This window comes from Oncorhynchus mykiss, chromosome 26 (genome assembly GCF_013265735.2).
Source record: "Oncorhynchus mykiss isolate Arlee chromosome 26, USDA_OmykA_1.1, whole genome shotgun sequence".
Lineage (NCBI taxonomy): Eukaryota > Metazoa > Chordata > Actinopteri > Salmoniformes > Salmonidae > Oncorhynchus > Oncorhynchus mykiss.
Genome location: NC_048590.1, coordinates 23,746,495 through 23,757,493, shown reverse-complemented (window position 1 = coordinate 23,757,493; position 10,999 = coordinate 23,746,495). Strand labels below are relative to the sequence as shown.

General features: G+C 41.1%; 1 protein-coding gene across 1 annotated transcript in view; it reads left to right on the top strand.

Annotated features, from left to right (window-relative positions):
- The first annotated feature begins 452 nt into the window (after window positions 1-452).
- Window positions 453-10,999, top strand: part of LOC110506443 (cartilage intermediate layer protein 1) — a 28,043-nt gene continuing 17,496 nt past the window's right edge. The window contains exon 1 of the mRNA XM_021586054.2: window positions 453-554. The gene's annotated coding sequence lies outside the window, so the exon portion shown is untranslated. The remainder of the gene's footprint in view (window positions 555-10,999) is intronic.

Sequence of the window (10,999 nt, the reverse complement as noted above, 5' to 3'; positions counted from 1 at the left end):
GAGGAATAACTACTTTAAATAGATAGATAAGAGTGTAGGGAAATTCTCCCATGCCATTCTTTGTTTACTTGTTTCTAGTTTTGCCCACACAGGCTCTTATTGTAGCAGTTCACAGTAGAGCTGTGGCTGAATCCTCTGTGGCCACTACAGTGCAGCCCAGTCCAGATGGCCTGTTCTCCTGTTCTCCCTACAGCCACCCACAGTACTACTGGAGTCCACCACCCGATGTGGAGAGACAACACAGGGCCTGTAGAATCCCTGGTTGGAACCCCAGCAGGAGTCCAGCCCTCCCAGTCTGTCATCCTGCCTCGCCTGCTGCTGTTCTCAGGAGGGCCCTGCCTGCAGCTGCGAGGTAGGTCTCAAGGTCCAAGGAGCCTCTCCATAGTGGTAACGCCCCCTCTACCCTGCAGGTAAAACGCGCCTCCATTATCTCTGACACACAGGCTGCACACTTCACTTCACAGGCGGTAACAAGCTAGAACCAGCACATGGGATCTGCTCTCTCACCCACCCACCTCTAAGCAATCCCCACCTGAACAGTTTACGGGAGTGTGGTGAGTAAAGATAGCAAATAGCTTTTTAGAAGCTGGTTTCGATCTAGTAAATATTTCATTTTCAGAGCAAGTGCTAAATGCTTTCTATCATTTATGTGGCTCGATGACAGCTGTACAGTGTTTGTCCTTGAGCAAGATGTGGCACCACCAACTCATTAACACTGTATTTGTGTACTCCCACAAGTACAAGATAAACAAAAAAAAAAACTATGTTTCACACCCTCATTTGTATACCGTATACTGTATATCGCTCTACATTAGGGGTAAGCAACCGTGTTCCTGGAGGGCCAGGTATTTTGTTCCAACTAGGCACCACACCTTTACCAACTGAGCAATCAGTTCAGTGATTGCCTAAATTCAACACACCTGGTCTTCCAGGTCGGTTCAATCAAAAACAGGACCATGGTTGCCTACCCCTAATCTACATGGTTTTCTCCCTGATCTCTGTCTACGTTCTTCTCCCTAACGAACTTATGTTTATTCTTTACATAGGCATAAGGGCCAGGACGATACCAGTAACTGCAATATTTTTTCCATGGCAAACTCTTTGGTACTTTAAAAACCTGCCGTATGTAAAATATAGTGTGCTATAGCTTGGAGAAATGTGACAGGATGACAACATAATGATGTATGCTTCCAACATTAGGACTTTTATTTCCTCGCCACGATACTAACAAGTATTGCGATACTGGTATCTTCCTGGCCCTAAAACATAAGCCTCGTTCATACCTGGTGCTAACATGCGTCCTTTGTCTTAATCTTGTATACATTCTGATTGTGCCAATTTATTAACCGATGCATCTACACATGGTATTAAAATTTGTCTCTTATCCATCCACTGTGTCCGCATTGTGACCAGATATCCCTGTATGCTAATTATTTTACAGATATTTGTTCTGAATAACATGTATTTATTTATTTTAAGACACATTAATACCATAAATCAATAGTGCCACCTGTCAATGATTTTAGAGGGTGGGGTAATGAGTTACATTTATTTTACCTTTATTTAACTAGGCAAGTCAGTTAAGAACAAATTCTTATTTACAATGACGGCCTGCCATCATTGCCCAATTCTGGTATTTCTTCCACTAATTGATTTTTTGTTCAATCACATCAGATCTTTTCACATCAGATATTTTTCAGAGCTGATTTGATTGGTCAAAATACCAATACATTTTCAAAAAAGCACAGGCTCTGGAGGCCCCCCAACCCCCTAAAATAAAAATAATACCATATGAACACGTCATAAGCCATGGCAAAAAAGAATTGACAGGATATTAGCTGTAAAACTGCAACATTTTCAGTTCGCTGCAGCTAGCGACTGGAACGAGCTGCAAAAAACACTCAAACTGCAACATTTTCAGTTCGCTGCAGCTAGCGACTGGAACGAGCTGCAAAAAACACTCAAACTGCAACATTTTGTCTCCATCTCTTCATTCATGGACTCAATCATGGACACTCATATTGACAGTTGTGGCTGCTTTGTGTGATGTATTGTTGTCTCTACCTTCTTGACCTTAGTGCTGTTGTCTGTGCTCAATAATGTTTGTACCAGGTTTTGTGCTGCTACTATGTTGTGCCTCTGCCATGTTGTATTGCTACCATGTTGTTGTCATGTTGTGTTGCTACCATGCTGTGTTGTCAAACACCATACAAAACACAGGGTTGAAACCCAAACAAACACCATACAAAACACAGGGTTGAAACCCAAACAAAAGAGTGAGTAGTACCAAAAATCGACAGGACACTGGCACACTTTTACAATTACTAATCACTGGGTATAGAGGCCAGGTGTGCCAAATGAATGTTCCGGAGGGATCCGTGACACTGACTTGCCCAGTTAAATAAAGGTTAAATAAATAACAAATTAAAACATTTCTGTCAGCTTCATGACAAAATGTGTAGAATAGCCCTTAAACTGAAATGTTTTATCTTTGCCCCATGGAAAATGTGTAGAATTGCTGACTCACACCCATAGATAGCATTGTAAAGAATTTAATTAAAGCTCTAGTTGAGATTAATCGGTCAGAATTTTCTGTCAGAATCAGGAAAGGAACGTTTCCTTGTGACAGTTGTTCAGCAGCAACAGAGGCAGTCCAAACACCCCACCTTGGCCTGGCCTGGGATGCCCCCCTCAATGGGACTTCTGTCATTGGAAGACAGCTGCAATTCATTTACGGCTAAGATTGTCTGTCCAGAATGAGCTCCAGGGCTTTCTGCTGTCACCTGTTTGGTTCACACACTAATGTACACTAGCTAAAAGACTGATTATGTACTCTTACTGTAATACACTAGTGCTGGACACACGCATTCAACAGTCTCCATCAAAAGAGCCAAATGAACCATCAAACCATCAAATGAACCAATCTAAAATTTCATCAAATATAAACAGATTCTTATTGAATACTAAACCAAACCTGATTGTCCTCATGTCCTCTGTTATTTCCAAATGGCATTGCTAAGCATGACACCACATGCGTAGTCCGAAGGGGAAGAGGAGAGAGAGAGAAATCTGCAGAGTAAGCTTTAATTGGGTAATTAGGCAAAGTGGGAATGAGGCGTTTAGAGGTCCTAATGGGAAGCGAATCGGCCGTTACCCAGTGATTGTCTTTTGCCTGTGTGACTATTACTTATGGTATGCAGCAAAGGGTCTGTTCTGCTTAGTGCTGCCTGTCACCATCCTGGACTATGACCAGCAAATTACACTCATTACTGCGGGTTAGCTGGGCACGCCACACCTGGAGGAACAAACACACACACTCAAGCACACACACGTTGAGTCATACAGTTGATGCTTGTTTAACACGTCGTCAATGGCTCTTTCCACACCTACTCTTTATTGTCTTGTCTTGGGGTGAGAAATGTGTGAAAATGGCCATTTGACCAGTAACAGGATTGGTTTTTGTTTTACTGCCGGGGTAAACAACCTCACAGAGTGAGGATTTAAAGACACAACACCATCACCTATTCCTAGTAGGAAACGCCTTGGATCAGCCCACCTTTTAGAAAGCTATCCGTTCATTTGAGTGGGCTTCTGGAGGCTCTGGCTCTGTGTTTTCCTCTCGTCCTGTCCTTTGTTTCAATGAAAGCTCCATGTGAGCTCTGTCATATCTGGAAACAGCTTTTTGTGCTGGTAGATTTCATCTCACCATTCATTTGTCATTAGCTGCGTTCCAATGGTGATGCATACATGTGGTGGCCATCTACTGCCTCCCAGTGACACCCTGTGGCACAGCCAACACAATCCACACGTATTTCCGCCAACACACAGTCAACAGGCCATTTCACATTTCGATTTTTTGATTTACATTATGGGGATAATTTTTAAAGAGATTCTTTAGTTGGTCTTGATATAAATTGAGGAGTTTGTAGTAAATAAAGCATAGGTGAGTGTTCCCAATATCAATCTTTGATCTCTGTACCTTATGCTGTGTCCCCCCACCGTACTTTTTGGTCCTGCAGTTAAATAAAAATGGGTGAATGTGCAAGCACAGGTGAGAGTAGCCTTTAACCACAAGGTGGCAGTAATACTTTACTTTTTCATGTTTCAACCTGCAGTCCAAAACCATCAGCGTATGACAGTGGTATAAATTTACACAAAACACAATACTTAAGAAACACTAAAGAAACATACTGTGCGCTACCTTCCCTCTTTTCTGCATACATGAGCAGAGTTTATGAGGATCATTGTTCCAGTAAAGAGCACATGGATGGAGTGAAGAGGGGAGAGTGGTAGAGAAGGGGGTGACAGAATCTCTGTGTGTCTGCACTGTGGAGCTAACAGAACGGCTGTCTGAAAGATAAAGACTAGAGTGATTCATCCGATTCATTATTCTGTAATGGTTCAGAACATTTTTTGTACTTTTGCCAATAGAGCTGCCTGACTGTCCAACTGTCCAGATAACAGTTGTTCTTACTCTTATCAGTTTTCAGTAGTTCAGTATTTACTTTAAAACCCTTTACCCTCATAATGATCTTGTTCTATGACAATATGTACAAAGAATTCTGAGGTGGATGGGTGTTTTGTCTTGGCTGAGTAGACCTGTCACTCGTGTGGTTTGTGTTGTTCATGTTCCTCTTCTAGTAGGATACGTTTGGTGTAAAGGGAAAGGAGGAGGAGAGAGGGGGATGAGGTGGACTCTGATGGCTTTTCCATCCCCACTGTTTCCTGTCTAGTAGAGGGGGGCTGGAACTAGGGGAGCACCACTTCCTGCCAAAGCTGCTTTACTGACAGCAGGTTTATCATATAACATTATGTTACTACACCAGAGTCTTTAAAAAGGGGTTTTTGTCTCTGTTCTCAGTTCATTTCAGGCATCCATCAGCTCTTTCTCTGGTGTTAGAGTCTGTCCTGGCCTCAAAGCCGAGGGGAGGAGGTTAGAGATAGAGATGGAATGGGGCGATCCCAGCCCAGCAGATATGTTTGTCTCCATGAAGTAATGAATCTATGAATTATTGAGACAATGTGCAAATGGGTGATGTGGGGTCAATGCTATTCTGAAAGCATAGCAGCGAGAGCTCCAAAAGAAGCCACACCACACACAGGAGTGCCATGGTTACAGAGTGGAGAAGCTGTGCTTCTTCAGCCAAACAGGACCTGAACAACAGGCTCACTCACTCAGTACATGATCTCAGTCCAGTCGCCAAGACCTTCATTTCAATTACAAACAGATGTTGTTCTGGAAATAAGTAGCAGTTATGCATTTCTTGCTTTATTTTGATGTTGTATTTTCTCTGTAAGGGACTCCAGGATAACATTTGTGTTCCTTTAGCCAGTGAAGGTGAAGAATCCCAGTCTGGATGGGGAATATCAGTTTTCCAGTTTCCCACTGTGGCTGGCGTGATAAGATGGTGAGCAAGGAGAAGGAAGGAACTGGGACTGAGGCTGGCCAGGAGGTTCTAGACAGTGATGTCATGTGTTTCTCAAAAACAAAAAAGTGATTGCAACACCTACTTCCCATCGGGGTCATATTTTGTGGGAGACTGGTTCTCTCTATACCAAACCACATGGAATTTCCTCTGCTGCTGCTGTTTTTAGCCAGACTTATCCCCATCCCTCCCACTCCACATTATGTTGCATCATAGTAACCCATACCTTCCTGTTTCTCTCTCATGGAACGTGGAGAGATCCTTTGAATTACAACCTGCAGCAGGTTCACCCATTAAAGGTTAAGATCCATGACATGACAGTTGCCTGACTGTGGTGGTGTGACTCAATGCTTTAGTGTTTTTTTAAAACTGTCTATTGTTGTTGTTTTTATGTAAGGATCATGGCAGTATAATGAAGAATATTCTCAGTAACACTTGTATATATTTGGATATTCCACTACAGGTGGTTTAAAAATCAACAAACGGTTCAACTAACTATCGACCAGCCCTAACTCTAACCCCAACCTCTAGCTTTATGTCCACACCCTGGATCAACAACCCTAGCCATAACCTTGATCCCAGGCAAACTGTTGCATGTCAACAGAGTTGTAGTTGATCATTTCTTATTAGTTTGAGCATCTATATACCATCTATAGGTGACTATCCTATTAAAGTGAGACTAATTTCTCAGCTAGTGCAGTATGTGGGAATTGCAGCCCAAGTTAAGTTAGCGTAAATGTAATTTTTATGCACTTTTCTCTCTACGCGTATTCTGATCTTGAATTTAAGCATGAGAATAGCATGCTATTCACCCTCTATTCGTTTGGGGTGGAGATCAGCGAAATGAAGGTGTGGCAGAGGTGTGTATACAGATACACCGTATTCTGACCTTGACCCTCATAATTCCACCACCTTTACGCACTATGAAACGATGAATAAGGTCAGCAACCTATCGGTTCCAAGTGGAGCAACATCTACTTCCTTTTTCCGATATAAATAACACCATGCACTGTAATTTACAAATTGAGCTATTGATAAGAGCTAGCCCACATGGCACAGACGTCAATTCAACGTCTATTCCACGTCGGTTCAACCTAATTTCATTGAACTGAAATGTAGAGTCAACCAGTGTGTGCCCAGTGGAAGGTAAAAGTCGTTTGAATAAGGGGATTGTAAATATAAAATACAATTGTTTTAGATCTATTTGACCTTATGATCGCTGGAGACAAATGTGAAACCAGTCATTTGACAGCAAACTGAAGCACGCGGTATCAACACATCACATTTTCCACAGTGAAATGTATAATTTGGGATGAAATGTAGAGACCCAAGTTATAGGCTTCTGTAGCCATGCGCAAATGACAGTATAGCGCCAAACCTACAAAGTTAATTTAGGATTTCTCGAATAATGTATTGAATGAAAACTCAATGAGAAAATCTGTTGGCCAGCAAGTGTTCTACTGACATGTATTCAGCGCGCACAACGGAACCACGCCTGCAAAGCCCTTCACCGATCTGCATAAGGCAATCCCAACTACTGAAAAGTGCATAGGAAAGCCAGAAATTATGTGAGAGATCTTATATCAAATCAGATAGATGCGGTAAAGAGGTCGTTGGAACGCAGACTGTTGGGATAGAAGAAGGACGCTGGATTGGTACACATTGAACAAATCTGATCTAACAAAGTGGATATTAATCAAATCTGTCATGATTGATGATTTGTAACAGGCCTACCATGTGGTTATATATTAAGAATATATAAGAATATATATATATATATATATATATATATATATATATATTTGGCTGTTTTTGCTGCATTATATTTAGAAGTAGTCCATTTTACAGTTTACAAGATAAGACTGCTAAATGCTAACTCCCGTTCGTTTAAGCCGGTAGCATAGCTAGCCTAGAGAAACCGGTGGTAGTAGTCAGTCGTTTTTTTAGCTGTAATGCAGTTGATTGGTGAAGATAACATGAATATTCGGATTGACATCCGTACTCATGTTTTTACCTCAACATAGTGTGAAATACACATATAACAACAGCCTGAATGTAGGCTCATTTTGTTGGGGAGAAATGAGGAGATTCTGGATCTGTCCCCCAAGGCATCTTTCCCCCACACGTTTCCATGGCATTTCCATTGTTTTTGGAAGTTCCATTGACCTCTTTACCGCATCTATGGGAAAGTGAACTAAGATCCAAGATTTCAATTCTACCCTGTTTATATTGAGCAACTTCAGACGTCTTTACACAGAAAATTGGCCAGTGTACATTTTTCAGTGTATCATTTCTAGTGTTGATTCAGGAGTTAAATTCACTCTGTAAGACTCAGTGGTGTAAAATAACCCCCAGTGTTGGTGTTAATAACCAGAGTTATTGTGTTACACTTTGGAAAGTAAAACAGTCCCATCAAAACCACACCCATTATTATCATATTTCCCAGCATGCTCTACTGCAGGTGGATTTTTTTAGGATTGTTTTTAATATCTGTGTTTTTGCATGTACATTGATTGGTTAATATCTTGCAGCAAAGATAAATAACAGTCATTTTTCTAAAGTAATCAAGTTAGTTAGATTCATTGCACCCGTTACTGAAATGGTTGTTCCAGTTTAAGTGGTTTAAGTAGTCTTATCCGCAAACTTTCCAAACCTTGACAGTTATTCTAAATTCAGGTTGCGGGTGAATAAAAATTCCAACTGTTGGATATACTAACTGGCTGGATTTCAGTAGGAATTACATAGCACTTTGGGTAAGGGTAAAATGAGGCCATCAAGTAAGGCCCTATGATGTATTGTCATAGTTACATTTTTATGATAGCATTCACCTAGGTACTCACTTGGTGAAAGCCACAGACCTTTAAAAGGATAATCTGATAATCATGTCTTTGTCACGAACAAATACAGTCATGGGTGGTAACTCTACAACTCACCCGAATAGAAAAGGCACTGTGGGAAATGTGCACATTTGGTTTTACACCATACAGTGTTAAAACAACACCCAAAAACGATTTACTGTAACAATACAGATGTTCATTTCTTACACTGAGAAAGTGTAACAGAGTCAGCACTAAGCAAAGTGACTCCAGTTTACTCTAAATCAAGTGTTATGTTTTACAATGTAGGCGTTGCATATTACTCTACAGTAGAGCTATGCAAACACCACCATCAAGTTCATTTGAACACTTTAAAAGTTGAATGGGGAACATTGCAACAGAGTTAAATCTTTCAAAACACAGGAACGTTGCCTTCAAACGGTGTATTGTCAACAAAGCAACATTGGATTGAATCCCAGCCTAAAAGTGTATGAGGAGTTGTTGTTTCATTGTTGCTCCTTGTCATGAACATACTAATCTAGATTGTAAATACTACTTTTTAGACAGTGCTTCCTTAATAATATGCCTATGATAGTGGTTATCCCTGTTGGATAAGACACTGTGTTATAGAGCACTTCCATCACTTCCTCACAGACTACCCTGTAATAACAGTTATTGTTCCACATTAAAACAGTGGCCAAAGCCCTTTGACAACATTCATGTCATTATGTGTGCTGCCTTGCCAGTGAAGCCAGTTGAAAAGTGTATTTGCAGTTTTGTGCTTCGAAGATTCCAGACCACCTTTTATGGTCGCATTTTAGTATGAGAGCACTGTGTACATATCACTTTTTATTTCGGTAGGTAATTGTTTTCCTTTCAATGTTATTTTCTCTGGTACAGTGTTTAATTTATTTATTTTTATCTACAGGAGTCCACTTGAAATACATTGAACTGTAGTGAGGTCAACTATGACAGCATTGCAAACCTCATTTACCACAATCTTTATGTCATTGTCTTTGTGCTCATATTTTCAGGCTCAGATCACCAGACAATACAGGTATTGTAAAAGCATTAAGCTGGAGAAGCATTGGGCCCTGAGAGAGACACACAGACACATTTGATAGGATGCTCCCTCCAGACCAGGTTTCATAAGGACCTATGAGAGTGAGTCATCTGATTCGGGGAACAGGGTTCACCAGCTCCCTAAGAGGATCCTTCTCTTTCCTGCTTACTGACGTCTCTTTCAAGCCTAGATGAGGCTCTAGACTGAGCAGCATGAAACCATTCGCAACCCTTTCCCATGTCTTCAAACGGTCTAAAGCTCCTGTCTTCAGAGTTCTTGGAATGGAGACAGAGTAAAGGATTCGTCATGGTGTAGGTCGGGCTATTTATGGTGTATGGATCGTCTGTGTCCTCTCAGAAACATACCATTTTTTTCTATTCTATTCTTATTTGATTGATGTATGAGTTAAGGTTCTTCTAAAGAGAAGACACATTTTAAATGTATGCATCGCTGCTCTGGGATCTGATTTTTCTTTATTCCCTGCTTCTAACTGAGGAAAGTCTTTCTGAGAGCTTCAGAATGTGAGAGTGTTATTTTCATATCTGTAAGGAATGGGATCAAATAAAAAACATGCAGTATGAGACACCTGTGAAATGTAGTACTTTCAACAAAACATTTTCTCTGTTTTTCTTCTCCGGAGTGAGTCAATCCCTCCTGACCTTTAGCTGGAGGCCTCAGGGGTCTCCGGCAAACAAGAGCGGGCAAAAGATGGATGACCTCGTCCTGCTGATTTCATGAAACACATACCATCCGTCTTTCAGGTCACCCCACGTGTTTTTAATCTGGCCATCCATTCTACATGCCTCCATGGTTTATAGCTGTGAGCCAGGCCCGGGCTGGCTAACACCATAGAGGATGTGCCTGAGCCTTTACTTGTGGTCTTTAAATGATGTTTGGGTGTATGTGTTACTCGTGTGGGAAAGTGAAACATATGTCCTCTCAACTACATGTGCGCAGGTAAATAGTCTATATAGTGGTGTAAGTGGAACTAGGTTTGCACTTGGTGGTGTGTGTGCATGCCAATGAGTGCACCATAAATCCTTTACAGGTTTTCTTATCTCTGTGATGTTTAGTGAAGAGATCAGGCACCTGTAGGAGAGCAGATGTGACCTACACTTCCGTTTCCTACACAGCTGTGGACGGGGATCTCTGACGTGTGAAGAGTTGACGTGCTTAGGTCCACAGTTGGCTCGGGAATACCGGGTCTTCAATGATTTTAACCTTAGAAACTAGGGTCCAGTGATGTGTTTCACCTTTGTTTTTTTCTCCCAAAATACTATGAAATCTGAAAGTCACAATGAGATCCACTGGCCCTGGGATAGTAGAGGCTAAATCAGATGAGATTTTGTTATATCTTGAATCAGTCATTGTTTAGCCCTAGGAGCATTAATTACCAAAAAGCTTTCCATTTTCTTTTTCAAGTTTTCTCACTCTTACCACAGCGTTTTCCTTTCTGTCTCCTTCTGTTTTCTATTTCATCACACCTTTTAATGCTTTCAATTCATATGGCATTGTTTTTCGCCTGCTCCTTTTGAAAGGCTTAGACTGAATGACATCTTCGAAACGTTATTGCCCTATTATTATGTAAGTGCTTCAGTACACATTTTGAAACAGTTACTTTTTCCTCGCTTTAATAAAAGCAGCCTGTTAAATCTGAGAGAAATCTTGTTGTCAAAGACCAGTCCCGCTTCATC